The 23,254-nt window shown below is 38.7% G+C and overlaps 1 protein-coding gene across 1 annotated transcript in view; it reads right to left on the reverse strand.

Moving 5' to 3' along the window:
• glceb (glucuronic acid epimerase b) overlaps nucleotides 1-23,254 on the reverse strand; it is a 76,659-nt gene that overhangs the window by 48,675 nt on the left and 4,730 nt on the right. The window contains exon 2 of the mRNA XM_061974902.2: nucleotides 1,280-1,369. The gene's annotated coding sequence lies outside the window, so the exon portion shown is untranslated. The remainder of the gene's footprint in view (nucleotides 1-1,279; nucleotides 1,370-23,254) is intronic.

Here is a 23,254-nt window from a genome sequence, read left to right on the forward strand (position 1 = left end):
AACGCCGTCGGCTTCGCTGGGCCTGAGCTCATCTAAGATGGACTGATACAAAGTGGAAAAGTGTTCTGTGGTCTGACGATTCCACATTTCAAATTGTTTTTGGAAACTGTGGACGTCGTGTCCTCCGGACCAAAGAGGAAAAGAACCATCCGGATTGTTATAGGCGCAAAGTTGAAAAGCCAGCATCTGTGATGGTATGGGGGTGTATTAGTGCCCAAGACATGGGTAACTTACACATCTGTGAAGGCACCATTAATGCTGAAAGGTACATACAGGTTTTGGAGCAACATATGTTGCCATCCAAGCAACGTTACCATGGACGCCCCTGCTTATTTCAGCAAGACGATGCCAAGCCACGTGTTACATCAACATGGCTTCATAGTAAAAAAGTGCGGGTACTAGACTGACCTGCCTGTAGTCCAGACCTGTCTCCCATTGAAAATGTGTGGCGCACTATGAAGCCTAAAATAACCACAACGGAGACCCCGGGACTGTTGAACAACTTAATCTGTACATCAAACAAGAATGGGAAAGAATTCCACCTGAGAAGCTTAAAAATGTGTCTCCTCAGTTCCCAAATGTTTACTGAGTGTTGTTAAAAGGAAAGGCCATGTAACACAGTGGTGAACATGCCCTTTCCCAACTACTTTGGGACGTGTTGCAGCCATAAAATTCTAAGTTAATTATTATTTGCAAAAAAAAAAAAAAGTTTATGAGTTTGAACATCAAATATCTTGTCTTTGTAGTGCATTCTACTGAATATGGGTTGAAAAGGATTTGCAAATCATTGTATTCCGTTTATATTTACATCTAACACAATTTCCCAACTCATATGGAAGCGGGGTTTGTAGTAATATCAGATTTTGACAGGCAGTAAAAGTTAATTTGTTACCTGTAATATTAACTGTATACGACGTGCTGACATTGCCACTGGTAAAGATTCACTTCTGATCGGAGCAAATTAAAAACATTAATTCAAAGTTATTACATGCTGTGTGCTAATGTTTCTACATATTGGCTGTATTTCCTCCCTTTGACGAAATAGCCACTTTGCAAATTGCCCTGTTGTCATCCTTTTTTCGTGAAATGTAACCACAAAATACTCCCAGGAATCAAAGCACTTTTTCAATTCTCATAACCTTAGCATAGCACAGTACCCTAATGAAGTGTCCAGTATGTTAAAGTGATGGCATGCAAAGAGTAACTACATCTCTGTAAAGTCTGTATAATTTTATGGCACTATTTTTATGACGTATGTGTTGACAATTTTGATACTGACCTTCAGTGCTCTCACAAAGAAACCGTCAAGTGGCCGCACATCGTAGTCAAGCTCATCATCAAGTCTTTTTGATAGTTGTTAACAGGCCACCTACACATGAGAGAAAACACAATGACTTACTGCATCTGTAACAATTAATGTATTCCCAATGTGTACACATGTTCCTGTTCAATATGCAATTTTGCTTGTGAAAATACAAATGTTTCATTTTCACTTTTTAACTTTCTGCTTAGGCTGCTGCCCCCGCGACCCGACCTCGGATAAGCGGAAGAAAATGGATGGATGGATAATTGTAATCAATTAGGCAGATTTTATTTTTTACTCTAACACAATTTTTATGGCTGTATTCACAATTCTGGGAATTGTTTCAAGGTGAATGTACAGGAAATGGAAATAAACTGCATCTGCCTCAGAATTCGAAAGGTCCTGAGTAGTCCTGAGTTCAATCCGGGGCTTGGGATCTTTCTGTGTGGAGATTGCATGTTCTCCCCGTGACTGCGTACTCCGGCTTCCTCCCACCTCCAAAGACATGCACCTGGGGATAGGTTGATTGGCAACACTAAATTGGCACTAGTGTGTGAATGTGAGTGTGAATGTTGTCTGTCTATCTGTGTTGGCCCTGCGATGAGGTGGTGACTTGTCCAGGGTGTACCCCGCCTTCCGCCCGATTGTAGCTGAGATTGGCTACAGTGACTCCCCGTGACCCCAAAAGGGACAAGCGGTAGAAAATGGATGCATGGATGATATGTAAATCTGCATGTTGGGAATTCAAAGATAATTTCACATTTTGGATAAAAAAGCCATCACATTTTATGCAAATTTACACACACACATTCCCCTACATACACTGTGCAATACTCCATTGCATGCAATGATCATTTCCAAGATATATTGGAGCCACAGTAAAGCATTTATAATTTTTTTTATTCACTGAAAGAAATGCATTTAGTTAGTTTAGTCTTTATTCGAAGTGACAATGCACAGAGACATTAAGGTCAAATACATATATCTTCTGCACGAGATTATAGCTAAACAGCTCATTTTTTTCTCCAACACTTTTTTGTAAAAAAATTAGAATAATTTGGTTGCTGTACTGCACTAATGCATGTTTGCATATCTGCTTATCATAAAACAAAATGTTCATAATTGTCTATGCATATTAACAATTACATACATATGGTAATAGCCAGGATTAATTTGTTGCAGGTAGTACATTAGACATTTATTTTACAAGCCAAGCAGCTTTTCGTCACTATGCTGGAACACATTTACCTCTGGTAATTATTTTTCACTGTAGCTACATTGCAATCAATCTTAAATCAATTCTTGGACTCTGAAACCGATGCAAAATAAATCAAGACAAGAGAAAAAAACATTTACAGTGAAGTGGAGGCTGTGCAGAATAAATCCATGTTCTGACAGCCCAACCAATCTGTCTAGGCAAATTAGCAGCGTGACATGGATACTTTACTCAGCAATTAATTTGATCAATACATTTCGAGCTTGTTACAATTGTTCTGGTTTTGACACACTGAAAGATGACATTGATTTTTTAATGAAATACGGTGATTGACAAAATACTGCAACACAATGGTCTTGAATAGTAAAATGTACAGCAGAGGTGAAGAATTGACAATTAAAAAAGTAATGATAGCTACACAAAAATATCAACGAAAGCAAGTCTATACAAACTCCAAAAATATTGATGATCTATACTGTATATTCTTGACTATAGAGCACACCAGTATATAAGCACACCGGTATATAAGCAGCACCCACAACATTTTTAGAATTTATTTTTTTCTCCATATATTTGCCGCACTAGACTATAAACCGCAGATACACAGTATAACATACGTTGTAAAATTTGTTATTTACACAGAAAGATTGTGTAAAACTTTATTTACATACCTTAATCGTTTCCAAACGGTGTCTTTAACGCGGCAGTAAAACGGTTGAACAAACAAAACAGAGGTCATCTTAATGGACCCACTCATTGCGGAAGCCAGCTCTACAATCAGCTAAACAGACTCAATAACTCCACGGTGACGTCTTGGTGAATTTACTGAGGAATTTGTGAAAGTGAAACAATACAAAAAGAATGCTGTTGTCAAATTAATAATACTAACACAGATACTCTTAAACGTGTTAGCATATTAGCTCATGCTAATGAAATTAGCTTCATTACATTACGATAGCACGTACAAATATGAATGAAAAACTCCTACAAAAATCCCACTTGGGACGGTTTAGGAAGTATAAACAGTTTTAGATATATTATAAAACTTACAAATGTGAAGAATCCATACGAGTAAGAATGCTATAGACGGCGAGAAAACGGAAAAGCACTTCTACTTCCGGGTGAAAGCACTAAATGGAAGGACACAGCAGCACTTGCAGTAAACAAACTTGTCCAAGAGATGGCGACATAGTACAAATGGGTTGTACTTGGTAAATGGGCTGTACTTGTATAGCGCTTTTCTACCTTTTTTTTTAAGGAACTCAAAGCTGGGAAGACTATGTCTCCCGGCTGGCCTGGGAACGCCTCGGGGTCCCACAGGAAGAGCTGGACGAAGTGGCTGGGGAGAGGGAAGTCTGGGCTTCCCTGCTTAGGCTGCTGCTCCCGCGACCCGACCTCGGATAAGCGGAAGAAGATGGATGGATGGAACTCAAAGCGCTTTGACACTATTTCCACATTCACCCATTCACACACACACATTCACACTGATGTGGGAGCTGCCATGCACGGCGCTAACCAGGCCCATCAGGAGCAAGGCTGAAGTGTCTTGCTCAAGGACACAACGGACGTGACTAGGATGGTAGAAGGTGGGGATTGAACCAGTAACCCTCAGATTGCTGGCATGGCCACTCTCCCAACTTCGCCACGCCGTCCCCCTACAAAGACACCTTTTCAGTGAAATTGCTTGTTGATTTTCCATGAATTAGCCACATCGTTTTTTAAGCAACAGGTTTCAAAGTGTTGGAAAAAAGTAGCGGCTTATAGTCCGGAATTTATGGTCAATAAAATGAGTGTATCTTTTGCTGATAAGGGCAAAAATAAACTGTACCTTAACAAAAAGAAAAGCAGAAATGTCAGTCTTACACAATCGACCATGTCCGCTGCATGGTTCTACTGATATTGTTTAGGCCTGGCATGCTGAAGGCAGGTGGTGAGGAACGCAAAATGAGAGATTGTCCAATTGTCCCACATTTGAGCAGCTCATTATAAACTGCTGCTGTTATGTCTACATTTGTAAAAACAAAAATACAAAAAAAACATGTGCATTATTGACACTCAGCGTTGTAGCCGTACAGTAGCATCACAAATGAGCTCGGGTGCAAGCAGAGTATTACACATGAAAATAAACAAACAGTAATGGTTCTTCTGGGTGCAATATAGGGGTGGGTACCGAATATGGTACTTTTATAGGCCCCCGGTCAAACTGTCCGTACTACCGGGTATCGAGTCAAGTAAAATCAAACGGTGCCATATTTCGATACCTTTGTTCCATGTGACGTCTCATGCGGTTGCAGAATCGGAGGCTCCACCACTTGGCAGGCAAACAAGCTTTCAGATTAGACTGTGCCGCACTGCCTGTAGGCAATCTTGAAATTGTCCATGCCAACAAAACAAGTACGCTTATAGAAAATACTTGAACGTTACAGTAAAGCTCCACTTTTCAAAATGTGCTAGGTCGATGCTAATTCACATTGACATGCTACCAATTAGCATTAGCGATTTTACATGCGTGATTGAACACCTCCAGATTTGACAATGAAAACTACAAAATGTAAAAATCAAACAGCTGGTACATAATAAGTACAATACTTACAGTATAAACCCTGTTTAAGACGCAACTTAAGACTAGACACTCAGCTGTGGCTGGAGTCTATCCCACCTACATTCGGGCGGAAGCCGGGGTACACCCTGGACAAGTCGCCACCTCATCGCAGGGCCAACACAGATAGACAACATTCACACTCACATTCACACACAGGGCCAATTTAGTGTTGACAATCAACCTATCCCCAGGTGCATGTAATTTTCAATTACAGTACAATGGTAAACAATTTAACATGTATTGAGAAATGGTTACTTAATGATTCCTTGCATTACATATTTTATATAATATGATTATATTACATTATAAACACTGCATATTTTTTATCAGTTATTTATTAAGAGCTTGATGTAGACAACAGCTTTCAGTCTGTTAGCATAAAGCCAAATATTATTTAAAGGAAATTATTGCAGTGTTTCCCACACATTCATTTATTTGTGGCGGCCCGCCACAAAAGAATTACGTCCGCCACAAATGGATTTTTCGGCTTTTGACTCGCTCGACCGCTCATAAAAGCAATGAGACTCTGTCTTTGAATGTACCTTGTAGTTACAACTCCGGTGCAGTAGGTGGCGGTAGCCTACTATGCATTGTAACTCCGCCAATAGCACTTAATTCACCTGGTGGGCCAGAAGAAGAAGAAGAAGAAGAAGAAGAAGAAGACGAAGAAGACGAAGAAGACGAAGACGAAGACGAAGACGAAGACGAAGAAGAAGAAGGCGGAGTAAAAGAACGGACCGACCGGATCAAAATACGAGGGTAATATAGGTTGTAGATAGATAAGTTATAGCTGCATCGCTCGCGGCTCGTCATATATTTAACGTTAATCCGCGATTTCACCGAGCGTTTCATTGACGGTGGGCAGCCTGACGCTGCTTCATTAACACCGCCGCTGTTGTCACGTCACGTGTTACAATACCGACGAGCTAACGTGTCCAGGTTATAACCCTGTTGTCAATAAACACACGTGGAGACGGTGCTTCGGATACTGCATTAATAATTAAGCTAAATTGTCCACTGTCCACTGCAGCATGTGAATGCAATGAAAAGAATAAAATCTGAGCCAACCAGCTGTTAAAATGTTGTCCAGGTTAATGTTTTGGCCATTAAAGGCCCTTCATTTCAAGATTTCAACTGTGATCGGGCTTTAAACAGGTGGCTGACCTGTTCAGATGGGTGTAACTCAGGGGTGCTCACACTTTTTCTGCAGGCGAGCTACTTTTCAATTGATCAAGTCGTGGGGATCTACCTCATTCATATATATAATTTATATTTACTTATTTATGAAATATATGTTTTTGTTAACAAGTTAAAGGTGTTTAATGATAATGCAAGCATGTTTAACACATATAGTTAATATTGTTAATAAATTAAAGGTGTTTAATGATAATACAAGCATGTTTAATACATATAGTTAATATTGTTAACAAGTTAAAGGTGTTTAATGATAATAAAGGTGTTTAATGATAATACAAGCATGTTTAATACATATAGTTAATATTGTTAACAAGTTAAAGGTGTTTAATGATAATACAAGCATGTTTAACACATAGTTAATAATGTTAACAAGTTAAAGGTGTTTAAAGATAATACAAGCATGTTTAACACATATTGTTAATAAATTAAAGGTGTTTAATAATAATACAAGTATGTTTAATACATATAGTTAATATTGTTAACAAGTTAAAGGTGTTTAATGACAATACAAGCATGTTTAACACATATAGTTAATATTGTTAACAAGTTAAAGGTGTTTAAAGATAATACAAGCATGTTTAACACATATAGTTAATATTGTTAACAAGTTAAAGGTGTTTAAAGATAATACAAGCATGTTTAACACATATAGATTCCTTTCTTTCATGAAGACAAGAATATAAGTTGGTGTATTACCTGATTCTGATGACTTGCATTGATTGGAATCAGACAGTGGTGCTGATAACGTCCGCATTTTCGAATGGAGGAGAAAAAAAAGTCCTCCTTTCTGTCCAATACCACATGAAAGTGGTTGGTTTTTGGCATCTTATTTGTCCAGCTTCTGTACTCCTTTGTATACACTTTACAAGAAATACATTGTCGGCAAACTCCGTAGCTTGCTAGCTTGTGCACGCCAGCTTTCTGAGACTCTTATTTTGTTAGCGCAACTGTGCAGTCGGTCTTTGGAGTTTTGACGACAGGTACGGCGCCAGAGTCTGTTGAAATAAAGTGTTTCTCGCCTTCCTGTCGGTAATTTTAATGAGCTAAATATGTACATAAAGTGTTGTACTTAAATTCCAACTCCGCGTTCTTCTTGGTCATCGCCGCTGCCGCCGTCACCCCCCGCCCACACCACCACAAATAGATGCCTGTCCTGTGGGAAACACAGGGTTATGCTTGTATAGCGCTTTTCTACCTTCAAGGTACTCAAAGCGCTTTGACAGTATTTCCACATTCATCCATTCACACACACATTCACACACAGATGGCGGGAGCTGCCATGCAAGGCGCTAACCAGCAGCCATCAGGAGCAAGGGGTGAAGTGTCTTGCCCAAGGACACAACGGACGTGACTAGGATGGTAGAAGGTGGGGATTGAACCCCAGTAACCAGCAACCCTCCGATTGCTGGCACGGCCACTCTACCAACTTTGCCACGCCGTCCCCCACTTCTGGTTCACAAAGCGTGAGTGACTTCATCAAACAAATCTTGCTTCATAATTTCTGTTTTCTTCTTAGCAAAAAATATAAACATATAGAATCTTTTATCGAATGCATTTCATATTGATATTGATTATGTGTCTATCGCGACATATATTAAAATCATATTATCGGCCCGTCCCTACCTTTGAGTATCAGCATCGATCCTCAGATACCAGGGGCCTCATGTACTAAGAATTGCGTGGATTTTCTACGACAGATGTATGTTCAAATACAAAAAAGTAAAAAATCTGATGTTTTAAAGTATACACATGCACAAATCCGAGCACATTGACCGCAGACGTCTGTGTGGCTGGGCACACCCTAACCCGCGCAGGCCACGCCCCCTTAGAAATATGCAAGCGCTTGTGCTTGAGCTCAGCAAGCAACGTCCAATCACAAGTCAGTAGGGGGTACATCTTTCTCATGTTTTGAACTGACGACAGAGCCATTGTCAGCCTGTCATTGCCTGTCTGAGAACTGAACACAGACTGAAATAAAAATAAAAGTTTGGGTCAGGGGGAAGGTGAATAAGAAGATAGATGTGCATGGCCAAAACCAACTAAGGGAAATTATGCTGCAGCCCCTTTGAAAAGATAGTCGCTACAATGGTAAGTAAAACTTCAGAAGAGGCGGGTGGGCGGATTACCCCTAATATAAATATAATTTGTATAATTTGCAACAAACTGTGCTCATAGCTCGTAGCCTGCTGACATGAGCCAGATGAGAGTTTTATGTGAAAATGATGTAATATTTGGTTGAATGCGACCTTTTACATTTAAAAATGCCAGCGCCATCAAAAACTATATGAAAGACTTTAACTGTTGTTTGATTACTCAATTTCTTCTTGCGGTAGCAGCTGTGCGTGACACGAAGTCGGGAAGTCTCTGGTACCAATGTGCCCCAACAACCGCCGGCTGCTGCTACCCGCCCGAAGCGTCCAAGAAGTCAAAAGAGCACATTGTGACAGCAATAGGTGGCAAAATGATCGCCTACATAAACTAATAGATGTCCTCACAAATATGAAGATGAATCATTACATGCATTGGCGAAAAGGTGAATTGTGTGGCCTTGCCTTGAACTTTTTTACATTGTTGAAATCAAATGTTGGCAAAGACCGAACTACCACCTCTTTGTGTTGCCAAAGTATCCACAGCCCGTAGAAATGTACATATGTGAAGCATGAAGTTGGCATGAGGCAACGCATACTTCCATGTCTTGATACATCTCAACTTTGGAATGAAAAAAGGCGTACGCCAGGTTACTGGTATCGTATCGGTTCTGTGAAAGGCACCCCCCCTCGTGGTATGTGAATAAAGGAGGTGATTGTGTGTAAACTATAGTGCGTTTGGATAAAGTTGGCCTTCCATAATAGGGTCCTGTTAACAGAAAGCATTCACATGACCAAAAATATTAAAAACATTCAGTAAAAAGCTCTAAGTACGCTCCTCATTCTCATAAAACCCTTTAATAAGCTACCGGTAAATGTGTATGGATGTAAGTTGTGATTGATCGCCATTTCATGCAAAGCTTTTCAATACAGAACTTTCCTGTAGTTGACCCTGCCTTTAATCAATTTACCAGCAATACAACCTGCATTTCATTTAGCACTGGGAAGAAATTCCACACCTGAGTGTCAACATACCGCTTCTTAAAGAAGAATCTATAATGATCAACACATACAAACGTTCCTTTATTTCCTTTATGACCATGTCCTTGAAAAATCGGGATTGGGATTAAAATTGACTTCATTACCCCAGTATCGACGACTGAATTTCTGGCATTCATACAACTTACTTTTTGTCTCACACAACCATATTCCTCTCTCTTAGACATATTTACTATCTGGTTGAACAACACAAACATAACCATGCTAATATAACTGTAATTATAGTTCACCCGTGACATACAGTAAGAATAGCTTATAATACCTAACATGTTAAAATTCCACAACTCTCTCTTAGACATATACCTTACTAACTATCTTGTTGAACAACACAAACATAACCATGCTAATATAACTGTAATTATAGTTCACCCGTGACATACAGTAAGAATAGCTTATAATACCTAACATGTTAAAATTCCACAACTGCTTGGATACTAAGCATATTACAGACAAACCAGGTCAAAGAAAGCTTTATCATAATATTATTTGAGAAATGGGTAGTAAAAAGCAGCTAGAGCCAAGCAGCACTCCAGCTCCTCTTTGAGAAGACCCTCTCAGTTTAGCCCTGCGCTGACACCATTTACATTGCTTTTACATATTGTCCCTTTCAGTTGACCTCTCTTCACAAAGCAGTTGCCACCACGCATATGAATCATGAGCATCAACTTTCAGGCTCACTCTTGTGAATACATTTTGAACATTAGGCAGAAATTATTACTTTTACTGGTGCTGGGGATATAAAAAAGTAAATGTACAGGTGGGAGAATGTGATGTGGTCGGATAAAATTCTACTCTACTATCAGCATCATAAAAGGCATCAACATGAAATATATCAAGCTATTAATGCTGCTAAGGGCTTTCTTTGCCTTGGCAGTGGCACCATGCCAAATTCCCAACCTCAAAAACAGTGTGATTTCATGCTGGATTTAGGGAATAAAGAGGGTTTCACGGGTGCTGAGTTTGCATGCAGAGAGGTGCCGTGTCACAGTCACATATGTTCAGGAAAGCAGGCAGCAGGTTCTATATTTTGTCGGGCTGGACTATGGTTCGGTACGCTAGTCTTAATTAAAAATGAAAAAATTAAAAACTAATATAATTGCCATGTGAACAAAGGCTGCACAGTACAAAATAAAATAGTACATGAATAATGTAAGGAAATGATTAGGCAGCATTTGTGACTTATTACGTGATAAAACTCAGACGTTCCCAAACAAAATACAGTCCCCTGCGTTAAATGTGTTGGTTATTTTTGTAATTTCCATTTTTTACCAGCTCAGACTTGACAAGAATATTCTACAAAAGATATTAGAGCATGAAAACTTTACAAACTTAAGAAACTTAAGTGTTCCGCAGAAGCATGCCGTGGTGACCTGTTGATTTGTAAAGTGGAAAATTGGTTTAGAACATGGTTCGTAAACCGAAAACTTTGTATAATGAACCAAAGTTACCTATAAAAATCAATGTAAACATGAATAATTGGTTCTCGCCTTGACAAAAGTCCCTATTTCTGTAAAAAAAAAAAAACTGCACACTATTTATAGCTGTATCTCAAACCAACATAACAAGGGGGTAATAGCTTAACCATAGTTTTTATCCAAACATTACAGCAAGCGTAACTGTCAACAAGCACACACACAAAAGTATCCTTGGTTCACTCAGAAGCATTAACAATCATGTTGCCACAATTTAAAAACAAAAAAAGAAAACCATTTGACCTTGTGAATTTCGGATCAATAAATAAGCAGTAGTGTCACGTAATCACCGCTAGCTATCAGTCTGAGGTTTGAAAAATTGGCTTGTATCCCGGTAGTGCCTTCTCCTTTGCTGTAATAAAAGGTTTTTTGGTCTCATCACAATTAAAGACTTGCTGCGAAATAAAGCCCCCTTTGCTGATAAAACCCTCAAACTGAAGGCGCCGCAAGCCGGAGGCTAACTAAAGTAAACACTAGCTCAAAGTTGTTGTCTAGCAACCCGAAGCTATACAGTAAGACTGTGAGAGTTTGGACACATTTAAAGTGTTTCTGATCAAAGTGATCTCTAAAACAGGCTGACAAGGTACGACAATTGTGGAAACAGACACGTCGGAAGTGCCACTAACTGGGAAGCTCTTCCAAATGGCCACGCCCGGTGTGTACAGGATGTAAACATGATGTTACCTAGGGAGCCCCGCCACTTTAAAATGGTCGTGGCCATGTGTACAGGAAGTGATGTTCTTAAATCGAGGTTCCACTGTATGTATAACGCTATATACAGACCCCATTACAAGATCACCAGACGGTAAGATCACCAGACTGTTTTCTAGGGGGATAGTAACCAAGTAATTCAGTGTATTTGGCACTCTGACAATGATATCCTATTTTCATGACTGGAATTAAATGTGAGAATACAAAAAAATACTGTATTTAATGCCCGATTCCAGCAATTTTCCAAGAACCCTTAGCACAACTCCATATTTAAATAACTGATACATATTGGAGAGACATGAAACAATACAAACGTAACATATCCAAAATTACGCCCAAAGGATTGGCCTTTGAAGCGCTGACCTGTTAGTAACACTTCCAGGATATTTTTGGAAAAGAAGGCTGTATTCCAGCTATCTATTGCAAAGACAAGACTTGAATCTTCAGAACCTTGTTAGTTCACTGAAAAGGCCATCGACTAGTTTGGAATATTAAGCAGCTCATGCTGTCGGCATTGAAAAAGGATTTTGGCAGGGAGAAGGAAGCTTCAAAAAGGCTTTGATGGTTTATATTCCTCAGTCTTAGGCAGATATGAAAGAATGAAAATATGGGAAGCGAGGGCTTCTGATGGAGTAGGGTAGCTGAGGTGATTCTATTCTTCAAAAGTATGCAGGAAAAATGCTTTTAAAATGCCTAGACAGAGAGAGAATATGGTGGCTGATATTAACGATATCAATATGTACCGTGATAGACGCGTAATATCAATAAAAATGCATTCGATAAAATGTTTTGGGTTTTTTTTCGTCGGAAGAAATCGGAAGTTGTAAAGCAAGGTTGGTTGCATGAACAAAGGCACTCGCTCTCTGGTAAACGAGCAGGAAGTGATTACTCATCAGTGGGAGTGACGTGCTAACAGTCAATCAGGTAACAGTTTCAAAGGGTTATATTTAGAGGAAGGTTACATTTTATAATTAAAAAAATGCTTACATTTGATATATTTTTGTCATTGTTCTTACTTTTGATAGGGCATAAAAAAATAATAATGATCGATATCGACCATTACAAAACACTCGTATTGTGATACAGTCTTCAGCAATATAAACACTTTAACACTGCTAATTAGAATTCTTAATTACTTGGGTATCTTTTTAAATCATTTTCCTGTTTTATATAGTTTAAAGACCTCCTTCCGCAGATCAGCAAATTCAGCATAGCACTGGGTGAAACGAGCACTGTAGTGGTCTGTCAGGCTCCCAGAAACTCACTGAGCTTTTTATTCACACACATTGATTAAAAGCAAACAGGTCACAGGTGAGTATGATTACATTTAGTAGCCATTAAACCCCTGTGATAACATGCACACAAGCTGATACTGTCAACTGTCAGGCCAAAACCTCCAAGGTATGTAAACGTTGACCAGGGTCATTTGGGTATTTTCTGTTATAATTATGATATAAAGGGAGCAAAAACAGTTGTTTGATAATGTCTTCACCTAATCACAAACTATTAGTGAAAGTAAAGTTTCAGTAATACAGTATCTTTCTACTGTCTCTGAGAAATGGCCAATGGCATTTTCATGTATTTTCATTGAATAAAAGCTACAGTATTTGAGTTTTGAACTAGTCTGTTGTTTGCCAAACCACTGGTGAGAAGTACTGATGTATACTGATGGATAAGTAATCAAGGAACTAAAGGGCAATTTGCCACTGGAAAGTGTTTAGTAACCGGTAACTTGAAAGAAAAGTCTCATAGTATTCAACACACCAGTGATACTTGGTTTACTGCAAAATTTAGTTTTTGATAAGATAAAAAACAACATAACTTTACACCCCAAAATGTACCAAAACAGAACAAAAAAATATGGCCCAAAATCTTACTGTTACTGTTGCAGCCCTATTCCACATTTGTCATTTTTCTAATGCTCTGACAAACTCAAACCACAGTCGTTTTCCATCACGACAGGGATCATTACTTACTGTTTAATAATGAATCCAACATATCTTTAATACTACTCCAGTTTCCTTCCACAGTGAAAAAACATGTACAGTTGGTAAGGTTAATGGATTTTTGCCTCATTCCTGTCAGAATTGTGCGTGTGGCCGAAGCAGTAGAGTAGCACTAAGTAACTTTTCCGCCTTCATAAAACATTTCATAACTTTTGGGACTTACAACCAGGGCTGGGCGATGTGGCAAAAAAACAGCGTCAAATTGCAATGCAGAGAAAAAAAAAGGCACTTTAACACAAACCGCGCACACACGCACACAAACCCACAAAGACGGACAGGCACAAATGCGGAGGTATCATAAGATTAAACATACAATCTATTAAATAGTCAAAAATTTTTGAATGAATCAAATAAAATTCTACACATTGAATCTATTTGCAATGCCGTCAAAAAAGGTTCTTTAACAAATGCGAACTGCGCGTGAACACACAAACACATTCAGAGAGAGACAGACAGGCACCAATTCGGAGGTATCACAAGATTAAACATACAATCTATCAAATAGCCAACATTTTAATAATTAATCAACTAAATAATTTTACACATTGAGTCTATTAGAGTGCTAAAACTGCAAAGAGTTCATCAATAGTTAATATATCAGTGTGCAGATTTTTAAACATCACAAAAAGCTTTTCTTTTTGAGGAAGTTAGATTTTGTGTTTTGTTGTTTGTTTTTACTGATGCTATTCTAAATGTTTTTTAAATACATAAACCCGGTTAATGGGTTTTTTTTGGCACTTAACCTTTCCTTTCTTTTAAATGGAAAACATTTTATTAGTCATTAAAATGTTTGTAACAGCTGAATGAGCAGCACAGTTACAGTATAAAAAAATATTTATGAATTAATTAGTCATCTTTGTTTTTCGTAAGTACATGCCTAAAATAACTTAAGATGCATTTAAAAGTCAATGGAAAATTAAAGCCATTAAATATGTGTATGCTTTATTATCTGATTAGTCGACTTATCGTTAAGATAATCATTGACTAATCGACTATCAAAATAATTGTTAGTTGCAGCCCTAATGTGGTGGTCCTCATGGGAAAAGTGGTCTTTCTTGAGACAAAACACTACCGCTTTGTCCACCAAAATCAACCAAACCTGAAAGTTCTTAATTGAGGCATTAAGGAGTGGGACCATCCAGAACTAGATGCAGTGTGCTCAAACAACCACCAGGTAGCATCTGTGACCAGATCATTCAATCTATTTCGGATGTATCAGGTCGCTAGCGCATTCTTTGTGCATTCTTCACTCACGCTATAAGTGAAGGATGGGGTAAAAATACAACCTTACCTAGTAAATATAGACTCTAAATTGCTTTAAGGAATAAACGCAAGTGCGCAGGACTTTTCTCTGTCTGCGGGCCCAGCTTCTTGCATTAGTAGCAGCAAAGCACTTGAGCATTACAGCATTGTCTACTTTAGTATGCGTTGCCAATCCAATAAAAACTTAATAGGTCTCCAAGGCCAAGGCCACGCATCCAACCGCTCAACAAGGAAAACTTCATTTGCAATCCCAATCATGTGTGAATGTCAGGAAGGGACAGAAAGGATCTCATGGCGGGCTAATTGTGTGCAAGACAGAACTGAGAGCTTCAAAGCTTGCAATCCACTGAAGTGGTGGTACAGTGTTGACTTATCTTTAACCATCTTTAATGAATACAATGTACTAAAATAACACCTGCGTCTAGGGCTGGGCGATATATCGATATGCGCGATATATCGCGGGTTTGTCTCTGTGTGATATAGAAAATTACTATATCGTGATATTCGAGTATGCGTTCTCACGCAGTTGCTTTTAGCTGCTGGCATTACACTACAGGCTCTCCTCGCTCTTTCCTGTGTCTCCTTCTCACAGACAGCAAGCGCACCTTCTTACACACGTCACATATTGTCACGACATACGTCACATTCGTATACGCCCTCGCGCAGCAGAGACGTAGCAGCATGGCTAACGTTAGCTGTGATGCTAGCGGTAATACGAGCGAAAGAAGGTGCAAATCTGGTAACAAATGAAGGAAGAATTAATTCCCCCAAAAAACAGCAGGGGGTCCATCGTCTGCCGGTGGTTTGGCTTCAAGTGGGAATATGTCGAACAGACAACCGTAATTTGTCAAGTGTGGGGCGAAAGCGTTGCTATAAAAAGTAGCATTACTGCTAATATGTAGCATCATTTGAAAAGTCCCCTGCTAGAGAATGAACAGTGACTCCGCACGTCAACATCTCCGTTCGGTGCCACAAGCCCACACTATCAAAATGCCGAGGCAAACATTTCCAGATCAACACCGTATGAAAAAAATACTGATTTTTTTAGTTGTGATTTCCTTCTCTGCATGAAAGTTTTAAAGAAGCATATATTAATGCAGTATAAAGAAGAATGTTTTAATGTAGACACATAGAATCATCATACTGCTGTGATTATATGCATAAAGTGTTCATTCAAGCCTAAGGCAAAATATCGAGATATATATCGTGTATCGCGATATGGCCTTAAAATATCGCAATATTAAAAAAAGGCCATATCGCCCAGCCCTACCTGCGTCCATCAGCTTTTCTACATACCGTATTTTTCGAAGTATAAGTCGCTCCGGAGTATAAGTCACACCGGCCGAAAATGCATAATAAAGAAGGGAAAAAACATATAAGTCGCACTGGAGTCACATTTTTTGGGGAAATTTATTTGATAAAACCCAACACCAAGAATCAAAAAAATGTTTTCCTTATATTAGCTGCAGATATATACGTAGTGACATAGGTTAATTACACAGAAAGATTTTGTAGATGTTTATTTACATACCTTAAGTGTTTTCAAACATGCCTGTAACACAGCAGTAAAATGGCTAATCAAACAAATTATGAGTCATTGTCATGGACCCACTAGCTACAGAAGCTCGCTTTCCAATCAGCTAAACAGACTTAATAAAATAAGTCCACGGTGACGTTTTGGTGAATACACAAAAGTGGAGCAATATAAACAGAATGCCTTTGTAAGTTAATGATACTAACACAGACACTCATAAATGTGTTAGCATATTAGCTAATGCTGATGACATTAGCTTGACTACATTACGATAGCATGTAAAAATATGCAGTATTATATCGAGCAACGATGCTCGGTATAATCCAGCACGGACCAATCCACCTTTATTGACCGTGATGCTGTGTGTGTGTGTTTGTGTACGTTTGCGTGTGTTTTTGTGAAAGTCTGTGTCCGTGTATGTGCGCCATGTATCGTTCCATGGCACGAAAATCTGGCTCGTCATGACGTAATTAATGTTCAATCAGCCTCTTCCTCTTACACAGCTGGTAAGTGCAGCCCAGAATAACAAAATCAAAGAAATATGACTCACAATAGCAAATAAGTTGAAACAACATTTAGAAGGAGCAGCGGCTTTAGTGACATGCTTTAATTCCACTATCTGCTGCAACATACCAGTAATCCTGCCCTGAATGCGGACTTGCAGGCACTCAGGAGTCTTTATTAGTCCCGACTGGGAGAATAAACAGACCCACTAATTTAATCAGAAAAAGGCATTTTTATATCTGAATATTTTTCAATTAGACTTTTTGTTTGTGTCTGAAAAGTTTCAACTTCTCTGATATAATATGTACTAAAAAACTCTGCATACAGACACTTTGTGGTCAAAGCATTTTTGAGTTTGTGGATAAAAACATTGTGTTCCTGAAATAATCATTAAGCGTGTTTTATGTGTGAACATGTCAAAGAACTCTGCATACAGACACTTTGTGGTCAAATCATTTTTGAGTTTGAGGATGAACAACATTTGGTTCCTGAAATAATCATTAAACTTGTTTTATGTGTCGGTACACATTATTTTACAGTACCTCAAATTCAAACTGCACTTTATTGTAATTGTATTCAATATACGCTACAGTATTTGAGTTTTTAAAAACTCCACAATCTGGGTCACCGCTTGCCATTTGCCAAAGCACTGGTGAGAAGCACTGATGTATACAAACAATAAAAAAATACAAATAATAATTTACCATTTGAAAGTGTTGTTTAGTAAATGTTAACTTGAAATACAAGTCTCATAGTATTCACTACACCAATGATACTTTGTTTACTGCAAAATGCACTTTTTGATGACAAGCAGAATAACAAAAGAACTTTGAGAGGAAAATAAGTTGTCTCTACTCCCACAAAATATACCGAAAACGAAGCAAAACCGTGGCCCTAAAAGCGAAGTACGGACTGGAGCGTGGGTTACTACCTGTACCGTTGCACCTCTCAATGATATATATGAACAAAATGACAGTTATCAGCTGTTAGCATATATTACCTCAATCAAACATGGTGGAAATGTTCGTTACAAGATATTGCAATAGTAAACAGTAGACATTAAGCTACATTAAGGGGAAACACTACATATAAGGCCGGATTGGCAACCAAGAACGGGTGTGTCTTGAGTGCCAATCAAAGACAGGTGAGGGAAGCAGTGCTCAGGACAGAGATGCAGTGAGAGGAAATAGAAACCTTGAAAAGGAAAAATGCTGGAAAGGAAAAGACACAGAACACAGGAGGTAGATAAAACCAAAATGGTAATAAAGGATTAAGACAAAGGGACTACTATTCAATTGTAGTAGAGTAAAAAAGCTTTCTAAGGGACAGAGCTTCAAAAGACAGACAAAAGCAGTGTGTGTATTGCCTTTGAGAAAGGCCAAGGCTCACTGCACTCTGCGGGTCAAAGGACACATTTATACAACATAGGCCTCTCCCGGGGTCCTTGACTCATCCAACATACTGCCAAAAACCAACACGGTATGAATAAATGGTCGACTGAGTGGGAAGAGACAAGAACCAACACAGTATTTTAGATCGTATTAAAATGAGTTGTACCGATTTACAAAATTGTAGAGGCAATGCAACTGAGCCCTCTCAATTCCTCACTGACATAAGACCAGTCCACAGAAAGATAATTGGGGTGATTTAGAACCAGATAATCCTTTAGCCAGGAAAAGCCAGATTATCTGACGACTAAAATGATTCTGACAAATTATCTTGTGGTATTGGGGGCTTGACTATTATTTTGCAATTGACAAAACCTTAATGCAGTTTGTATAAATAGAATGTTACAACAGAGGTACACTTTTACTTGCATTAAGAGATGTTCCGATCAGGGATTTTTGCTGACAATTCCGATACCAAACTACCACGAAATCAGTCAATACCAATACAGATCACATGTATCAACTTTAAATGTTTCAATTAATGTATTGTGAGTGCTATTGACAGTTTAAAAAAATCACCACAATATTTTGGCTACTTCTTTATTCTCTTTGATTACATACAATAGTTTACGCAAAATAAGGAGAACAGTACACAATTGCTAAAGAAATTTAAAAAATATGATCTACTGCTCATTTAAATTATTTGGGGTTTGCCCTCAAAGTCCTCCTGTGTCCAGGGACTTATTACCTGAATTTGTAAGCAATAACAAAAACAACCAAAAATTATGTTGAGAAAATAAAAATGTTGATCTAATCACTCTAGTATCAATTATATACTAATATTTCTTATGGCGTCGACACCAATTTATGGTTCCGACAATGCTGACACACTAACTGATGTTCCTCTCTCGGACTGCTTACTTAATTTCTGCTGTAATGTGGTTCCATCTACACTTCTTAAAATGTACTAAGCACTTATTTATTTCGGTATTGTTGTTGTCGGTTGTTTTTTCTTAACGGTTAACTTAGCTATTAGCATGACTGCTCCTCCTTGCTCTGGGTGTGTAATATGTTTAGCCTTGTCCTAATACTTGACAATATTTGATAAAGACATTAAGAAATGCAGGTAATTTGTCACAATGGAGGCGATTATTAACTTAAGGAGCGGATCTACACTGTGTATGGAGATACATACTGAAATTAGCTGCTAGCTTCTCCCTAAGGGACTGAAAATAAATGCAATATTAACCAGCGTGGACTGGCATTTGTGATAGGCATTAACCAACGATGGGGATATCGTACTTTTTCAACATTATCGACCAATACGGATCTGTGGCTGATAGATCAGCACATCCCTATTTGCAATTATTTTCTTATTTTAAAATTGCACTATTGAAACTTGGGAGAAAGTCTCAACTGTCCAAAGTTGTTTACTGTGAGGAGAAAAAAGCTAATTACATTGTTATTTTATAACAGATGAGACATTTTAAATATTTAAATGCAGACCAAATCAAATCGAACCGCATGAATCAAAATCTAATCGATGTGTACAATTAGCCATAATAACCTGCCCTACTCAAGTCTGCAATACAACAAAACATTTACAATTTGCCAGAGTATCATGGGAATTTATATAACAACCTGATGTTGGTAGAAGCCACCCCAATAAAAACAGAAAACTAGGGCTGCAACTAACGATTAATTTGATAATCGATTAATCTGTCGATTATTACTTAATCGATTAATAATTGGATAAGAGAGACAAACTACATTTCTATCCTTTCCGGTATTTTATTGAAAAAAAACAGCATACTGGCGCCGTGATCTTTCAACTTGCCAAATAAAACAAGGAAAATGTTACAAAAATGCACACTTTTGACACCCCTGCTATAGATAATAAAAAATGTAATCAGATAAATGTATCGATAAAAAGCAGAGCCTGACGACGCAGGCGCATTTAACACAACTCTCTCTGTCTCACCCCCTCCCTCACAAATGCTGCTGCGCGCACAATTTGTTGTGTTTTTAACCTTCTTAACCCTGAACGTACATTGAAAATACACGCAACCCTAAATCAAAATGCCAGACATTAGAGAAACACCGCCCGACAGCCCCGCAAAAGATGACATGTCCGGTGAAAAGAGGACGTATGGTCAGTCTATCCTAGCCCGGATGCTAGCAGCGATCGCTTTCACGTCCGGTGAAACCGATCGCTGCTAGTCCTCTTTTGCTAACATGCTAGCAGCTAACGGGCTAGGATAGACTGACCATACGTCCTCTTTTCACCGGACATGTCCTCTTTTGCGGAGCTGTCGGAGCTGAGTATTGTTAACACAACGTGCAGTACGCTACTTAATATGTCCGTGTGGAAACTCGTTCGGTACACTTCCGCACCGAAACGAAACCCCCGTACCGAAACGGTTCGATACAAATACACGTACCGTTACACCCCTAATATTTTGATTATTGTTTCTCAGCTGTTTGTAAATGTTGCAGTTTATAAATAAAAGTTAAAAAAATAAAAAAATAAAAACGTAGCCTCTGCGCATGCGCATAGCATACATCCAACAAATCGATGACTAAATTAATCGCCAACTATTTTTATAATCGATTTTAATCAATTTAATCGATTAGTTGTTGCAGCCCTACAGAAAACCATTGTTGTGGTTTGTCTCAATATCTTCCTAAGACAAAGCATCTTCTGCAGTGGACATTTGTGTTTTGCATAACAAGGCTTTATTTTTCCAAAAATAAATATACCAAGAACAAAATGTTCACTGCAGAGGACTCTGGTTCTCAGGAGGATAGATGCCCTGGGATTGTCTGGCGACCAGTGAAGGGCGTAGTTAGCTCGGATAGGCTTTAGCTCCCCACAATTCTGAACAGAATAAACGCTGGGAAATGGTTTGTCATTTAATAATGCACAGAGACCGGCAGAATATCACACTCCACCCACTACAAGTAAAATGTCAACTTGTGAAAAACACCATATATTGTTATTACTGTGCATTGTGCAAGATTGCGCTTGAACAAGCACAGACATACAATGATGGGAACTTGGAAGCATGCGTGAGTATATGTTAGGACTTGCTTTGGTCCTTAAGACAAACACTTTGTGATGCATGAGGTGTAGTCAGGTTTAGTTATCAACTATAATTTCACATAGATCAGGCAGGGAAATCTACTAACCTGATGTCAGACAGAAATCAACACAAGTAGGAGGAACACACACTTTCCTGTAGAATTTCTTTGGCCTTTTTGAGATTGTGGCAGTCTTAAATGCCTAATTCCGTGGCAGCTTTTCCCAAAAATTGTGACAGAAGTTACAATGCTTTTTGTAGTCGCTCAAATTGCAAAAAAGATAGCAAAATAGGCTGACATAGGGCACAAGTATCCATAAGAAAAATAATTAAGAACAAATAAAATGCTATGTCAGTCTTCACATGAGGAAAATATCAAGACAAACTCACAATAAGTAAATGAAAACATTAAAGCTAGACAAATTTAAGGCATACTTTTTACTGAAGACAACTAAACAACACCATCAATAGACATTCTATAGAAGTGACTCTTGCAGTTATTTGCAAGCTGTACACTCATTACTCCTTGGTTTACTGTAGGAGTAGCAGGGGACTTTTGTATCCTTTATTTTGTACTAGCAAGTAGGACTGGGCCAATAAAACGTTATATATATATATATATATATATATATATATATACACATATACATATATATATATATATATATATATATATATATATATATATATATATTTATATTTATTAGGGGTGTAACGGTACGTGTATTTGTATTGAACCGTTTCGGTACGGAGGTTCCGGTTCGGAGGTGTACCGAACGAGTACACATGCTAGCAGCGACCGGGCTAGGACAACATGTAAAAGCCAGAGCTGGAAGACCCTCCTGCCTCGTTAAGATCTCCTGTTTGGGAATACTTTGGCTGCGCGATACAACAATGGAGGACGGAGGTTTGCCGACATTGTTCAGCAGCTGCTTCTGACAACACGTCAAACATGTGTTGCACCTTTCCTGCTTTCGGCTCCGAGACTGTAGTCGAGGAGCGCAGGGGAGACACTCCTCCAGGGCCGATGTATTCACGGGGGCAACACCCTTCACTCTACCCGGCAGTGGGTCTCCACAGCTCCGGACTCCAGGGTAAATGACGAGTCCGGCGATTAGTTGCAAATCGTGGCTTTATTGAGGTCTTGCACACAGCCAATCCAACAAAACACTAGCCACTCCCCGCACTCAAACTACCGCTCCCTCACCTCGCTCGCCCACACACTCACCTCACATGCTGTCCCATATTAAAAGGCCACACACACACATACGCTACTCTCATAACTAGGGATGTCCCGATCCAGGTTTTTGCACTTCCGATCCGATACCGATATTGTTTTTGCATTTCCGATCCGATACCGATACTGACCGATACCGATACTGACCGATACTGGCCTATCCGAGCATGTATTAAAGTTTAAAGTTATTTAGCCTACTTAGTTGTCAGAATCATGTTGAAAAGGGTTTTAGTACTCTTGATAACAACTAGCCAGCTGAATTAGGGGAGTTTGAATAATACACAATGGTTGGTAACAAGAAACTGACCTGTTTATTCAAGGATAAACACAAAATAGACAAAATTATACATGACAAACAGAAATGGCATCATTGAAACTAGGGCTGGGCGATATGGCCTTTTTTTAATATTGCGATATTTTAAGGCCATATTGCGATACACAATATATATCTCGATATTTTGCCTTAGCCTAGAATGAACACTTGATGCATATAATCACAGCAGTATGATGATTCTATGTGTTTTGATTGATTGATTGAGACTTTTATTAGTAGGTTGCACAGTGAAGTACATATTCCGTACAATTGACCACTAAA

This window comes from Nerophis lumbriciformis, linkage group LG15 (assembly GCF_033978685.3).
Source record: "Nerophis lumbriciformis linkage group LG15, RoL_Nlum_v2.1, whole genome shotgun sequence".
NCBI classification, from domain to species: domain Eukaryota; kingdom Metazoa; phylum Chordata; class Actinopteri; order Syngnathiformes; family Syngnathidae; genus Nerophis; species Nerophis lumbriciformis.